Here is a 16,113-nt window from a genome sequence, read left to right on the forward strand (position 1 = left end):
AGATTATTATTTTTCACACTTTTCAATTTCTTATTTTTTAAAACAATGTATATTTATTTTAACAATAAAAATGTATATATTATTAGAGATATTTGGAAAAATGCATTGGGAGAAAGGCATTAATAAATGTAATGATTTCTTTCTGGGAACCATTTTACATATTTTTCAGGTCACTGAAAATAGACTAGAAAAAGTTTGTAGGCAAAACTTTTTTTTTTTTTAGAAGATGTTGGGGGTAGGAGTTTATTAATTAATTAATTTATTTTTTGCTGTGTTGGGTCTTCATTTCTGTGTGCAGGCCTTCTGTAGTTGTGGCAAGCAGGGGCCACTTTTCATCACGGTGCGCGGGCCTCTCACTATCACAGCCTCTATGGTTGCGGAGCACAGGCTCCAGACGCACAGGCTCAGTAGTTGTGGCTCACGGGCCTAGATGCTCCGCGGCATGTGAGATCTTCCCAGACCAGGGCTTGAACCCATGTCCCCTGCATTAGCAGGCAGATTCTCAACCACAGCGCCACCAGGGAAGCCCTGTAGGCAAAACTTTTAAAACTCTATTCCTTAGGAGACATTGACAATGCTGCATTAAAATGTGGAATCTTTGATCCACTGACGTGAGATACGGTAGATTTTAAATAAGAAGTTTCTTAATTCGTAGATCCAGTAGTAGGCATTGCCATCAAAAATTGTCTTTGCAAACTGCATGACAGAGATTAAAGTCAAAGCATCTGATCTGCAGCAGCCACTATAAACATAGTTATTATCTTGAACCATGTTAAAAATTTGAACTTAAAAATGATTCTTAAAAACTAGTATATGTAATGAATGTCTTATTAGACAGCATCTTATTCTCTACCTCTCAGCATGTTCAACTCTGAAAATATATGCAAATTATTCCCTTTCAACCTTTAAATCAGAATGTGAGGAACATCTTGAATTATCATAGAAGACTAACAAATTACAGTGGTTTTCACTTAAATGAATACCTGTTAAAGAGCTAAGACACTTTTGTAGAACACTTACTCTATGAACCAAACCAAAATATATGCAGAAAATACATATATAGCCATTTTCAAATGAACATTGAAAGTGCTATTGGTTTGAAAACACACACACACATGCACACAGAAAAAAAAAATTCTGAGGGAAAAGCAACAAGAAAATTATCTCTTGATAAAATAATAAGAAAATAATCATAACTGTTTATTGCACATACTTGAATTTAGCTTTGCCTTTAAATATGAGTTTGCATCAAAATAGTCCTCATAAATAGGCTTAGAAATGGGTTAGTAATTTATTTCAAGTTAATATATGAAATGAAATGTAAAAAGATCATCAGCCTGTCCAAGGTCAAAAAGAAAAGCAATGGCAAAGTCAGTTCCTACTTATTTACTGCAGTCGCTGACAGAACTATTACATTTTTCCTGCTGTTTGTTTCCAGCTCATGTACCATCACAGAAGGACTCTTTGTAAAAGTTTTTAATAAGGAATGAAGTGCTTGTTTGCTCATTATTATTTTCTTAAAGAAAAAAGTCAGATTTCACAACATACGTATATGTATATCTGCCCTATTAAGCAAGAAAGATGTATCAATTCAGTAAAAAGTAATGTCTGTGTCTGTGTATGTCAAATTCTAGTGCAACAATAAATTCAAAGTCCTCTCTGTAAAAACAAGGAAATTGGAAACTGAAAAGCTATTATAATAAACACAACCTTTCAATCTGAACAAGTTTTGATATTTCATTGTGAGGGACAAGAAAGCCAATTTATTTAGAAAAATATGCAGAAGGTCATGAGAAGTAGTCATTTATTGACTGCCTTAAGATATATTTTCTTTGTACCTATAAAAACACTGCTAAATCATAATATTGTGCTATTCAAACATTTTTTTTATGTAGTCTCTAAGTCGTATTTGTTTCAACTGATGGTAGTCCTTTACCCCATCTAGTGAACTTACAGGATGTATATGTCAGAGATGATGATTGTATGAACAAGGGGAAATGCCATCCTACAATTCCTATTACAAAATTTCTGGGTTACCTCTTTGTTCTAGTCATAAAGGTTAGTTGTCTTGCCCAAAGAGTTTGCAATTATGCACCTTAGCTTTTTTTTTTTAACATGGATCATCATAGCATCTTTATTTATTTTTTTATTACACCTTAGCTTTTTGTTGTCTGCAATACTTGTACAAACTGCAGCAATCCTACTTTGTTCCATGACTTAATACAAAATACCTAAATCCCTATCATATTCCCCTGTCCTTATTTCAAATTTGTTTTACAGCTTTTAATTTAAAAGTCTAAACATAAAATTTAGAAAACAGTGACCTAGGTGAGTAAATTTATATTTGCTTGTTCAATGTATGCAATATAAATTATTGTTAAATATGCTGGTAATTAAAAACAACTGTGGTAAGAAAGAAATTCTATACTCATAGAATAAAAAAGACAGCAATAGGGGAAAAGTATTAAGATTTAATATAAAATACCCCAGAAATGATTTCATTTCTTTCTCAGTTTAAATGATCTGCGAAACCTCATGTAACTGCAAACAATTTTTGAAATAATGTGTTTCTTAATGACTATTCTCACATGTTCCAAAATACATGTTTCCACATTAAGTACTCTAAACTTGTTTTGATAATTCTAGGATATTGTATATTTCAAAATGTTCATTTTGCATTTTTGGCTCATGTTAAATTTAGAAGTCTTACCTAGGCATTATTTGTTTCAGTTCTTGGCTCTTATTCATGGGTATAATTCACAGTATACTAACATCTTTAAATTAGCAACAAATTAGACTGTGATTACACAGTGAAATGCAACATGAACAATCAACTTGTTTAGATTTTTCAGTCTCAGTTGATACTTGCTTCCAGAAATCATTAAAAAATTTGATACAAATTTTAACTTGCTTTCTTTTTTTTTTATACAAAAATAAATTAAAATGTGTCCTTCAAATCACTGATTTATTATGCCAAGGGAGAACAAGATACTTTATGAAATTCTATTTTTTTCTGTCAGTGTGATAACTAAGAGAAAAGAAAATTTCCTTCTCCCTTTCTATGTATTTAAGAACTGCTTTCAAGGAGGTTGCTTAGAATTGTTCCATTTAATATTTATTATGCATCAAATGTTAATAGTTTTAAACCATACAGCGAATATTGAGGAAATGAGAAGATCACATAAAAAGGAGATAAGGAAAATGACCAGAACATTAAAAATTAAAGAGACTGTGTAAACAGATTATATTGGGGGAAAGAAAAAAATAGCTGGATAAAAATAACTTATATGAAATAAAAAAAGGAACTGGAATAAAATGGTAATAATGCTTGCCTGAAAGAGTGAAAATACATGTTCAGAAGTTATGACTCAAAATACATTTAATCAAAAGATAAATACAAATGAAGGAAGAAATTATTTTTAGTAGAATTACATAAAGAATGACTCACTAGGTTCATTTGTTATTAATGGGAAAGTATCTTTGAAAGACCAACAGAAACATGACTTGTAAAATGTGTTATCAGTATGCAAGAACATTGCTCATGATGGCCCAAAGTTTCTGATGTGGAAAAACTAAGGTATGAAAAAACTCGGTTTCTATTGTTTTAAAGTTTGGAATTATATTCAGTAGATTTATGTTTTCATAATTCAAAGAAAAGCATAATTTTTATACATTTTCAAATATTTTCTCTAAATTTTACTGAAGGAACTATCCAAAAGGGTTTAGGCAGTCCAAGGTTTAATCTGATTGTTCATCATTCATAAGTAGGTGAAGTTTCTAGAATGAAAATTCCATATATCAAAATTCTTTATTGGTTGAAATATTTTAAAATGAAAAACTATATGTTGCTGATGTTTGCAGGTTGATAGTGGATATATTATTTCTACAAGTTATTGGTAATGTCATAATTTACAGGTAGTGGCTATAACTGCGTTATGAAAAGTTTTAAATTACAAGTGCAAATAATGTTTCCAGAGTCTGCCCATTAGATATATTATTTATATAAATTTTACAGCATATGTGGATGTCTTATCTTTATTCTGGCTTTTAGTGCTTTTTCTAAGTGTTATGCATGGTATCATCTCAATTCAATTAATGAGAAGATAACTTTATTTTGTCAAATGTAATTTATTGGGGCAATAGATATCTCATAATTTGGATTTTGAGTTTAATGCATGCATTTCAAATAAACATCTTTTCTCCTGAATAATCCAAATTAGGAGAAAGAGGATAAATGATTATCTCCCAAAGAAAGTGTAATAGACAAGGGCGGGGGGGAGGGAGCTTGGATATTTTTAATAGAGAACATCCATACCATAACTATAATTTATTTGCAGATATTTTTATTTAGCAATTTTTCCTCTGAAATTTGAATAAACAGATGAAGTGATAAAAAAAACTATCTATCCAAACATATATTATATATATGAGAGACATAATTCTCTGTAGGTTTTTTTTTTTTTTTTGGTACGTGGGCCTCTCACCGCCGTGGCCTCTCCCGTCGCGGAGCACAGGCTCTGGACGCGCAGGCCCAGCGGCCATGGCCCACGGGCCCAGCCGCTCTGCGGCATGCGGGATCCTCCCGGACCGGGGCACGAACCCGCGTCCCCTGCATCGGCAGGTGGACTCCCAACCACTGCGCCACCAGGGAAGCCCCTGTAGTTTTTATATTAGCCCTAAAATAAAGAAGTGATTGACTTGCTAAAATAGCATTGAACTGGAATGAGAGTGTTCAAAAGAATGAAACTGCAAAAATACTTAAGATCTGAATAGGGTCATAATCAAGAACAGTCCACTGAGCTACCCTTGGTTAAGATTTTAAACAATTATGTACTGTTAAAGAAACTACTACACCTAAACCTCACACTGTTTTTTTTTTTTAATTCTACATTATTGCCAGTTTCTTCTGTGAATATTTATGCCTTTGTTTGATAATGCAGGTTCAATTATTGCCATGTACTGTCCTAATGTAGCTCTTAAGATAAGTAGAGTTCAGTTTATTGGACATATCTGACAACTGTAATAAAAATCCTGGTAACTAAGTAAGATAAAGAATAAGTAAACACCAACTGCTTCAGAATGGTGGCTAAATACTACTATTTGGGTTTGAGTGTCCCACTTGCTGTAGAAACACTTTACTAGCATGATCACAGAGGCATAAAAAATATATATATATATATATATATATATATATTCACTACTTACCAAAGCAGAACCCCTCCCATGCAGAAACCTGCAGGAATCACTACCAGGGGAGAAAAACCTGAACTGTAATAGACAAATATCTGGAAGCTCAGAGTAGAGGAACCTGAGAGTCAAAAACTGCTGGGGAGCCCCCTGGCTTTTGTGAGTTTTATATCCTGGAGCTCTACCAGGTTCTCATAGTGAAGATCAGAGAAAATTCCCTTTGGGCTTCCAACATGGGATGGGAATGTAATTCCACAATATGTCAGAGCATTCTGTTGTTCTTAACAAGGCTTTCTTTCAAGAGACACTATTTTACCAGGGCCTAAACTTTTGGAATTTTGTCAAAGCTAACTGACTTAGGGGAAGGTACATACCCAGTTCCAGTCCATTCCAATAACCTTAGCAGGAGAGAAAGACCTGAAATATACTCCTGAAGTTTACAGCTGAGGGACACAGGCTCACTAAAAGAATGAGAACTAATCCTAAAACTATAGAATGCTTTCCCGCCCTACACCTTTACACCACATCACTAAGGGCCTATTTATTGGAGTTCCTTTTACCCAACTCATCATGTCTGGCTTTCAACAAAAAGTTGTAAGGCAAGAGACAGAGCAAGCATCAGCACTAGGATCAGGCATGGCAGAAAAGTTGGATATTTTAGACCATGAACTTTAAAAAAACCTGTGATTAATATGCTAAAGGCTTGTGGACTAAGAATGCTGCCTATCATATCAGTAAACAAAGGATATCACAGCCATCAGCAATTACAGCCACCCCCAACGGTAAGCCTTGAGGGAACTCAGGATGTAAACAAGGAATGCCAGCCATCTAGCAGTCATCAGACTACAGCCACACCCCTGATGGTGCAGCTTGAGGAAACTCAGGGTGAGAAAACACAGGATACTGGCCCCAGAGAGCTGAGGTGCATATCAAAGGTATGATTGCAGTGAGCCCAGACTCTTGCATCTTCCTATACATAGAAAAATGCTGAATTCTTTAACTAGAGTTATCTGGTTTTCTTAAATTAACAATAAACTTTTGACACTACCTGCCGTTTGTTGCAAAAACCCCTATATATCCTAGATCACACCCCCACAACCTCAGAACAGTTTTCTCAGCATTATCTGAAATACTGTCTCCCAGGCTTGAAGTCCTAAGAATGTCCATTGGATAAAAAGTAACTCTCAACTTTTAGGCTGTGCATTTTTTTCAGTCTAAAGGCTACCATGCAAAAAGTAGATAACATGCAAGAACAGATGCATAACGTAGGCAGAGAGATTGAAAATTTAAGAAAGAATAAAAAGAGAACCTAGATATCAAAATCACTACAACAGAAATGAAGAATGCCTTTGAGGGGCTCATTACTAGAATGGATATTGCTGAGGAAAGAATCTCTGAGCTTGAGAATACAACAATATAAGTTAATAGAAATTTCCCAAACTGAGAAGCAAAGAAAAAAATACAAAACAGAAAATCCAAGTACTGTGGGACAATTACAAAAGGCATAACATAACATGTAATGAGAATACTAGAAGGAGAAAGAGAGAATGGAACAGAAGAAATTTTTGAAGCAATAATAATGGAGAATTTCCCCTAAGTAATGTCAGACACCAAACCACAGATCTAGGAAGGTCAGAGAACACCAGGAAGAATAAATGCCAAAAAGCCTACTTAGACATATCATATTCTGACTGCAGAAAGTCAAAGGTAAAGTCTTGACAGAAACCTTACCTATAGAGGAGCTAAGATAAGAATTACATTCAACTTTTCCTCAAAACTATGCAAGCAAGGAAAGAATGGAGTGAAATATTTCAAGTGTTGAAAGAAATAAAACCAAGACCAAAAACTCTAATCTAGAATTCTGTACTCTGTAAAATTGTCCTTTAACAACGAAGAAGAAATAAATACTTTCTCAGGCAAACATTGAGAAAATTTGTTTCTTTACAATAGACCTGCTTTACAAGAAATGCAAAAAGAAATTTCTTCAGACAGGAGGAAATTGATGCAGATCATTAACTCATTTCTACATATACAAAGGTAGAGCATTAGAGAAAACAAATAAGTAAAGGCAAATAAACACTTGCATTTTTCTTAATTGATCTAAAAGACAAATTTTGTTCAAAATAATAATAGCAACAACGTACACTTATATATAAGTGAAATGAATGACTATGATTATACAAGGGACAGGAGGAAGGAATTAGGAATATTTTGTTATCGTAAGGTACTTCCACTACCTGTGAAGTGTTTTGGTGTTATCTGAAAGTGTACTTGGGTTAGTGGTAAAAGTATATTGAAAATTCTAGGACAACCATATTAAAAAAAACAGTATAACTGATATGCTAAGAAAGGAGACACAATGGAATCGTATTAAATGCTCAATTAAAACCACAAACGCTGAAAAAGAATGAAAGACAAAAATAGATACAAAGATCAAAGGCAATGGATAAAAATCAGTAATAGATATGATAGATATTGATCTAACTATATCAACCACTTTAAATATCAATAGTCTAAGTACACCAATTAAAATATAGACATTGTCAGAGTAGATGTAAAAAGAAGATGAAACTATGATATCTACAAGAAACCCATTTTAAATATAAATGACCATATGGATTAAAAGTAAAGGAATGGAGAAAATTATACTATGTGAATACTAAACAAAAGAAGGCTGTATTAGCTATCTTAAATTCAGACAGACCAGACTTCAAGGCAAGGAAAATTATCAGGGATAAAAAGAGGTATTACATAATAGAAATGGGTCAATTATCCAAGAAGACATAACAATCCTTAAAGTGTATGAATCTAACAACAACAAAAAAACTTAAAAATAAGTGGGGAAAAAACTAATAGAATTGTAAGAAGAAGCAGATGAATACACTATTATACTTGGAGACTTCAATCCCCCACTATCAGAAATGAACAGATCCAACAGATAGAAAATCAGTAAGGACATAGCTGAACTTGACAGCACCACCAAGCAACTGGATAAAATTGACATTTATAAGCTACTTCATTTAATCACAGCAGGATAAGCATTCTTCTCAAGTTCATATGGAACATACACCAAGACAGAGCACATTCTGTGCCATAAACACACTCTAAAACAATTAAAAGAATAGAAATTAAATAAGCAAAGGTACTGCAATGAAGGAAAAGTAGTCTTTTCAACAAATGGTACTGAAACAACTGAACATCATGCAAAAATGAATCTAGACACAGACCTTACATCCTTCACAAAAATTAAATAAAAACGGATTAGAGAACTAAATGTAGAACACAAAGCTGTAAAACTCCTAGACGAAAACAGGAGAGAACCTAGATAACATTGTATTTGATGAAGACTTTCTATATATAGTTGTCCCTTTGTATCCCTGGGGGATTGGTTCCAGGACTGCCTACGGATATCAAACTTCATGAATGTTCAAGTCCCTTACAGTCAGCCCTCTGTATGCCCTCTGAGAATATGGAGGGCCCACTGTACAACACCAAGGCATGATCCGTGAAAGAATTAATTGATAAACTGTTATTCATTAGATTGAAAATTTTCAGCTCTGCTAAAAATACTGTCAAGAGAATGAAAAGGTACACCACAGACTAGAAAATACTAGAAAAGGCATATCTGATAAAGAACCATTATCTAAAATATACAAAGACCCTTAAAATTCAACAATAAGACAATGAACAATTCAATTAAAAAATGAACAAAAGACCTTAACAGACATCTAATCAAAGAAGATATGAAGATGGCAAACAAGCATATGACAAGCATATATCATTAGGGAAATACAAATTAAAACAACAATGAGATACCACTACACAGCTATCAGAATGGCCAAAATCTAGAACACTAACAACACCAAATGCTGATGAGGATTTGGAGCAACAAGAACTCTCTGTCATTGCTGGTGGCATGCAAAATGGTACAGCCTCTTTGGAAAAGAGTTTGGCAGTTTCTTACAAAACTAAACCTACTCTTACCATGCAGTCCAGTTATCATGTTCTTTGGTATTTATTCAAAGCAGTTGAAAACTTATTTCCACACAAAAACCTGCAGGATGTTTATAGAAGTTTCATTCATAATTGCCAAAACTTGAAACAACTAAGATGTCCTTCAGTAGATAAATGAATACATAGACAGTGGTGATCCAGACAATAAAATATTATTCAGCACTTGAAGGAATGAGATATTACACCCAAAATAACATGGAGGAAGCTTAAATGCATATTAAAAGTGAAAGAAGCTATTTTTAAAAGGCCACATACTGTATGATTCCAACTGTATGACATTTCTGAAAAGGCAAAACTATAGAGAGTAAAAAGATCTGTGGTTGTCAGTGTGTAGAGGAGAGGAGGAATGAAGAGGCATATCAGAGAGTAATTTTAGAGTAGTCGAAATGCTGTGCATACTCATGATGGACACATGTCATTATACATTTGTTAAAATTCATAGAATGCACAATTCTATGAGTGAACCCTAATGTAAACTATGGACTTTAAGTGATAATGATGTGTTAATGTAGGTTCATCAATTGTAATGAATGTACCACTCTGGTGGCAGATGTTGATAGTGGAGAAATCTGTGCATGTGTAGGAGCAGGCACTGTATAGGAACTCTGTATTTTCTCCTCAATTTTGTTGTGAACCTAAAACTGCTTTAAAAATATAAAGTCTATTAAAAGAAAAACATGTAGAACATTTTGCTAAACAGTATATCTCATATACACTTGTTGAGCACCTACTATGTGCCAAGGATATTGCTCCACTTTTCAAGGACTGAAGAAGGTATCTGTGCTTGCAAATAATGTCTACATAATATGAAGAAAGTAGTGACAGGTCTTACACATTTTGCTCTTTGAGAAATGTTTTCTGCAATTTAAACACAAGTCTAGAAACACATTTTGAGTTGGAGGAAGGTAAGGAGTTATATCCATCTTCTGCAAATGATACTTAAGTGAATGAAAGAAAATACATATTTCTAAAGCACATCAATGAATACCAGATGAATTTCTCACTTGAGTTTATTGGGGATTTACTATTTTCTTTAAACCCTACCTACCGTAAAATTACCACACTCCAGTTTATCCAGGAAAAAAAATGTACTACTTAGAGACAAGTCTTTATGAATGGTGAAGAATCCATAAAAGGCAAACATTAAACTGATTTCTGAAAGAAAACAAATACATACAAACCCTAAGTCCTTTTTCATTAAGGTTGTATGTCCATCATAAAGCCACAACTCCACTTTTGGTTATTGGCTTTTAGGATACTTTACATTTACTGCATATTTTAAGAAATAATCTTTGTCATGGTAGTTCTACTTATCTTAATTTTTAATTATTAAAAAAAATCATGTTTAAATGAAAATGATTGTCATGGAAGAATTAAATTATGTGATATCAAAGTTTACCCTATTTACTCACTATAAGTTATAACTTTATTTTGAAAACTAGTAAACTAATAGTTAAATCAAATAAATGACACTTGGGAGAAAATATGAAATGATAATGTAAGCTGCTTTCATTTGAATTTGAAAGTTCAATATACTGAAAACTGGTTTAATTATGTATATTAATATAATTTATAAAATCAATGAGCACCTTGGCTGTTTAAGATGGACCTAAGAGAGTGCTGATAACCTAGAAACAGAGATACATAGTAATAGAAATGCAGTTGCAGATTATATGACAAACTTTTACATTTTGAAATATTTTTAAACTTTAGAAAGCTCCATATTTAGCTACTCAAATTCAGTATGTGTTCATTCAATATAGTCGGTTGTGATTTTAGAGGTTTTGTCTACAGTGCTGTGAAACTAATAATTGCCTATTCATGTTTCTGACATCCCATAATCTTTTATTGCGGGATGGCAAGGGAAAATGTTTTCAGCAAGTACTCTGCTCTCTAACTCTCATTCTCTGGCTCTCTGATAGAAATGACAAAAAAATATTATTGATCAAATTCCTACAAGTTTAAACTCTTCAGAAAGCCACACAGAAACTAGATTTAGAAATCTTGAGATCTAGTTCTTACATTGTTGAACTTCAGGAAGTTATAGAAGGAATACTTAGAATATATTTCTCTTCATTGAACAGAGTAACAGAAAGAGCAAAAATTTCCCCCACACAGAAAATAGAGTATAGAGGTGGAGTGGGAGTGAAGAAGTAAACCCAGTATCTTAATCTTGGACAAGTTTGAAAGAATTTTAATCATCAGAATAAGCAGATAAGAATATTCTTACCTCCTGGTGACAAAAGTTTATAGGAAGACAAGATTATACAAAATATAATACCATATTATTTAAGCTCAGTTCCTTTAAAAGTTCTGTTTGATGAAGAAGAATTCAAAACATCAGGAACTCCAAATACACCTGTGGGGCCTTCACTATGGCAAGTTAGTGTCAAAACTGAGTTGATTTATAGATACCAGGTGATATTGGATAATTGAGTGGTATTTAAAAAGTGACATATAGTAATAATAATCAGGTGCTCAGTAGATTTTCTAACATAGTTTTTTTGGATTCTGCATAAATGAAACTTTGTACTAAAACTTGAGTATATTCTTTAAAACAATGAGTCTTAACGAAGTTTTAGGAGGTTATTTCACATATGAGAATGATGTGGAGGAAGTTTTCAAACTCTACTGTTCTTGGGGGCTCTTGGAGACTCTTTTCTTTCTCAGAGTTGATTTGCTTCCATTACCACTTCATCCACCCTCCCACATTCTAATTTTTTAGATAATCACTAACCTAATGCGCTGTTACTGATTGCAATATAATATGTCTCTCAGATATACTGGGGCAGAAAGAAAGTTGAGAATTACTGTCCCTGTGTTTCATGTTCTATCATTTAGAAATGAAGGATATCAACTTTCAACTTCTTGAAGGGGTGTAGTCACAAGAAGAATATGAGATTAAAGTAGCTTAAATATCAAGATTTATGAATCAAGTATATCTATATATGAATGTTTATTTATGCATCTTTAATTGATTATCTACATTTCTTTCAATTACATATTTAAATTATTTGAACTTATAAAGAAAATTACTTCAGAATTTTCTTCTTTAAATCATACGCACAGTTACACTGTGAAGGAATAAATAACATGAAACTTCCTCTGGGCATATAGGAATCACTTACTAAAAAAAGCTCTATAAACCAATTTTTTCCATAGTAAAATTATTAGAATAGGGAACAAAATTGTTATATGTTTCTTGAAGACTTGTAGTCATGAAATGTTTGAGTCTGAAAATATTCCTGTAACAATATTCCCTAGTTACATTATTTTCTGCTGCATTTAGAATTGCTGCCTCTGTTGATTTTTTTCCCACATTTTTCTTTTAGTCCAGACTAACCTGAAAAAAATGAATCCAAAACAATTTATTCATGACTATGTATCAAACTCTACCATAATTGACTTTTACATTAACACTCACTGGAGTAAGTTCATCAAGAAAAACATTTTGTCCTAAGACATTTATATTTTATCTATAATATATTGTATATTATAACAAACCTTTCAAATATCATAGGTGTAAAGGAGACAAGGTAATTGGGGGGGGCTGTAAAGAGATGAACAATAAATACTTAGAAAAATTAAGTTGCTAGAGTTGTTTCTATTATTCTTTGGAATATTTGTTCGAAGGTATTGAGAAACTACTGAGAATAGAACACGGAAGAGACTTTCATGTTAATCACTCCCTCGTCCTCATTGTTTCACAGCTGAAGGGCATATCACTTTCTTGGTTGCTCAGATGCTGTGGAATCTGTTTTCTAAAAAGCAACATTTATCTGGCTGGAGAAGAAGGAGGCAAAATATATCAGGGATAATATATGAGAAATATGAGAAAGCAAAAAAGAGAAGGATATTGACTGAAACACAAGGCTAAAGAGGAAGTAAAAATCTCTTAATTACAAGCTAATAGAGGACTCTGGATATAATTTGTATCCAGGTTTAGGCATTCTTTAATAGTCAATTTCTGCACATCGGGCTGCACCTGATATATATTTAAGTATGCCAGTGATGAATGCTCAAAGTCTATAGCAGTTTTTATGCATAATAAAAGATATTTCAGACCAAAGGAACATTATGTTTTATTTCTAAAGATACCCAGGTTAAAGTCACAATTTTACAGAATTTGATACTTTACACTTTCAATATAGATTAGCATTCAAGATATGGGCTCTGAACTCAAAACACTGAGGTTTAATTCTGCACCGAGGTTTAATTCTGATGTTACTGCTTATCACTTGGATGGCCTTGGGGAAGTTACTTAGCAGCCTCCCTGTGTCTTGATTTTCTCAACTGTAAAATGGTGATAATAATAGTAGGTTTCTATTAAGTTTGGGGAAGGGAAATGAGAAAGTACACATGGAGTTCTAAGAATAGTGTTTGTCCATGTTATAAATATACAGAAATCACAGTTTTAAGAATTCTTTGCACATCAGCTTCTAAACTTTTCTTTCTTCTCACATTTTACAGTCTGCCACATCATAGACAGTAAATACATGTTCAACTAAACAGAAATTATTATTGAGCACATTACAAAGTATCTACTCATAGGTGAGTTTAGAGCTTGCAAGGCTCCAGGTGAAAGTCACATATAATTTGTCCAAAGGCATATAGTTTGTCTTTATTTGCCTAACCAGATTCGAGTTTCCTTTTCTCTTCACATTGTGTTCTATTTACAAATAGAAGTAATGTTACCTTTTAATTTTATTACACACTAAAACCTTAGGCTTTATGTGCTCCTAAATTACTGCATCAACTACTACAGTTAACTTGCTGAGCTCTGATGGTTGGATTAAACAAATACTGTGCTAAAACCTTCTAGGCATCAGGGATGTTGCTGAGTTCTTGTTTTAATTTACTTATTCTCACATTCAGAAGTGTTCACTTGGAGATCATTGCTTTTATGAGGAAGTAATGATGGGTATATTGTATATTTTGAATAGTCCATAATAAGTTTTATTCATTTTCCAATACTCCCTAGTTCAACATATTCTATATATGAAATACCCTGTATCTGTAGGTACAGCAGGGTAAAAGCAAACTCCGGAGAAATGTCCTAGGAAGTGATTCCCAGAAAGAAAGCAAACATCAACAACATAAGCCTCCCATTTTTAAAGTTTAATGAGATTACTGAACAGTCATTATTTAGCAAATGTAAGTATGCTCTTCAGCTTATTTTATATCAATAATTCATTGCACAACAACTTTCAGACATGTGTTAACTAAAAGTCATCTTTACTTTAGTAAATACTTTTCTTCCACCATTTCTAATCTGCCTTACTGAAAGAGACATAGAAAAAATAACTCCGATCAGGTCAATATTATGCAATAAACTTGGGATAAAAATAACTGCTTGTTCAGCAAGTGTTATAGTCTCAATAACATTTTTTTGTAATTTTTTACATATCAGCTTTATAAGCTGCAATCCTATGCATTAACAAACTTAAATAACACCTATATTTATTTTAAAAAGGAAAACAAAATGATAAAGAGACCCCACTAATTCATTGACTCCAGGTTAGACAGTATATTTCCATCAAATTATTTAGCCAAAAGGCTAAATTAATAATAGGCAAATTAAAACCAATTAAAGATTTGATCACAAGGTTTTACAGTTGAAAGGACTTAAAAATATGTACCTGCTATGAGTATATAATCAATAATCAATCTTTTACATGCATAACATAAATTCCTGGTAATATGTCCATTATGGTCACTTTTTATTGTCATACTAAAATAAATCCATACAAAATACTTTGCTGAAATAGTATTACAAGAGGGCTAATACCTTGGACCAACATGATAGGTATGCTATTGATAAAAAAAAAAGTAAAAAAAAGAGTGCTTAATATGAGAATCCGGGAAGGCGGAAGATGGCGGAAGAGTAAGATGCGGAGATCACCTTCCTCCCCACACATACACCAGAAATACATCTACACGTGGAACAACTTCTACAGAACACCTACTGAAGGCTGGCAGAAGACCTCAGACCTCCCAAAAGGCAAGAAACTCCCCATGTACCTGGGTAGGGCAAAAGAAAAAAAAGAAAAAAAACAGAGACAAAAGAATAGGGACGGCATCTGCACCAGTGGGAGGGAGCTGTGAAGGAGGAAAAGTTTCCACACACTAGGAAGCCCCTTCGCAGGCGGAGACTGCGGGAGGCGGAGGGGGGAGCTTCGAAGCCGCGGAGGAGAGCGCAGCAACAGGGGTGCGGAGGGCAAAGCGGAGAGATTCCCGCACAGAGGATCGGTGCAGACCGACACTCACCAGCCCGAGAGGCTTGTCTGCTCACCCGCCGGGGCGGGCGGGGCTGCGAGCTGAGGCTCTGAGGCTCGGGTTTCGATTTCGGGTGGAGTGCAGGGAGAGGACTGGGATTGGCGGCTTGAACATAGCCTGAAGGGGTTAGTGCACCACAGCTAGCCGGGAGGGAGTCCGGGGAAATGTCTGCACCTGCCGAAGAGGCAGGAGACTTTTCCTTCCCTGTTTGTTTCCTGGGCCGTGAGGAGAGGGGTTTAAGAACGCTGCTTAAAGGAACTCCAGAGATGGGCGCGAGCCGCGGCTTAAAAGCGCGAACCCCAGAGACGGGCACGAGCCGCGGCTGAAAGCGCGGAATCCAGAGACAGGCGCAAGCCGCGGCTAAAAGCGCGGACCCCAGAGGCGGGCGGGAGATGTTAAGGCTGCTGCTGCCGCCACCAAGGGGCCTGTGTGCGAGCACAGGTCACTCTCCACACCCCTCTTCCGCGGAGCCTGTGCAGCCCGCCACTGACAGGTTCCCGGGATCCAGGGACAACTTCCCCGGGAGAACGCACAGCGTGCCTCAGGCTGGTGCAAAGTCACGCCGGCCTTTGCCACCGCAGGCCCGCCCCGCACTCTGTGCCCCTCCCTCCCCACCGGCCTGAGTGCTCCAGAGCC

Source organism: Delphinus delphis, chromosome X (assembly GCF_949987515.2).
Source record: "Delphinus delphis chromosome X, mDelDel1.2, whole genome shotgun sequence".
NCBI lineage: Eukaryota > Metazoa > Chordata > Mammalia > Artiodactyla > Delphinidae > Delphinus > Delphinus delphis.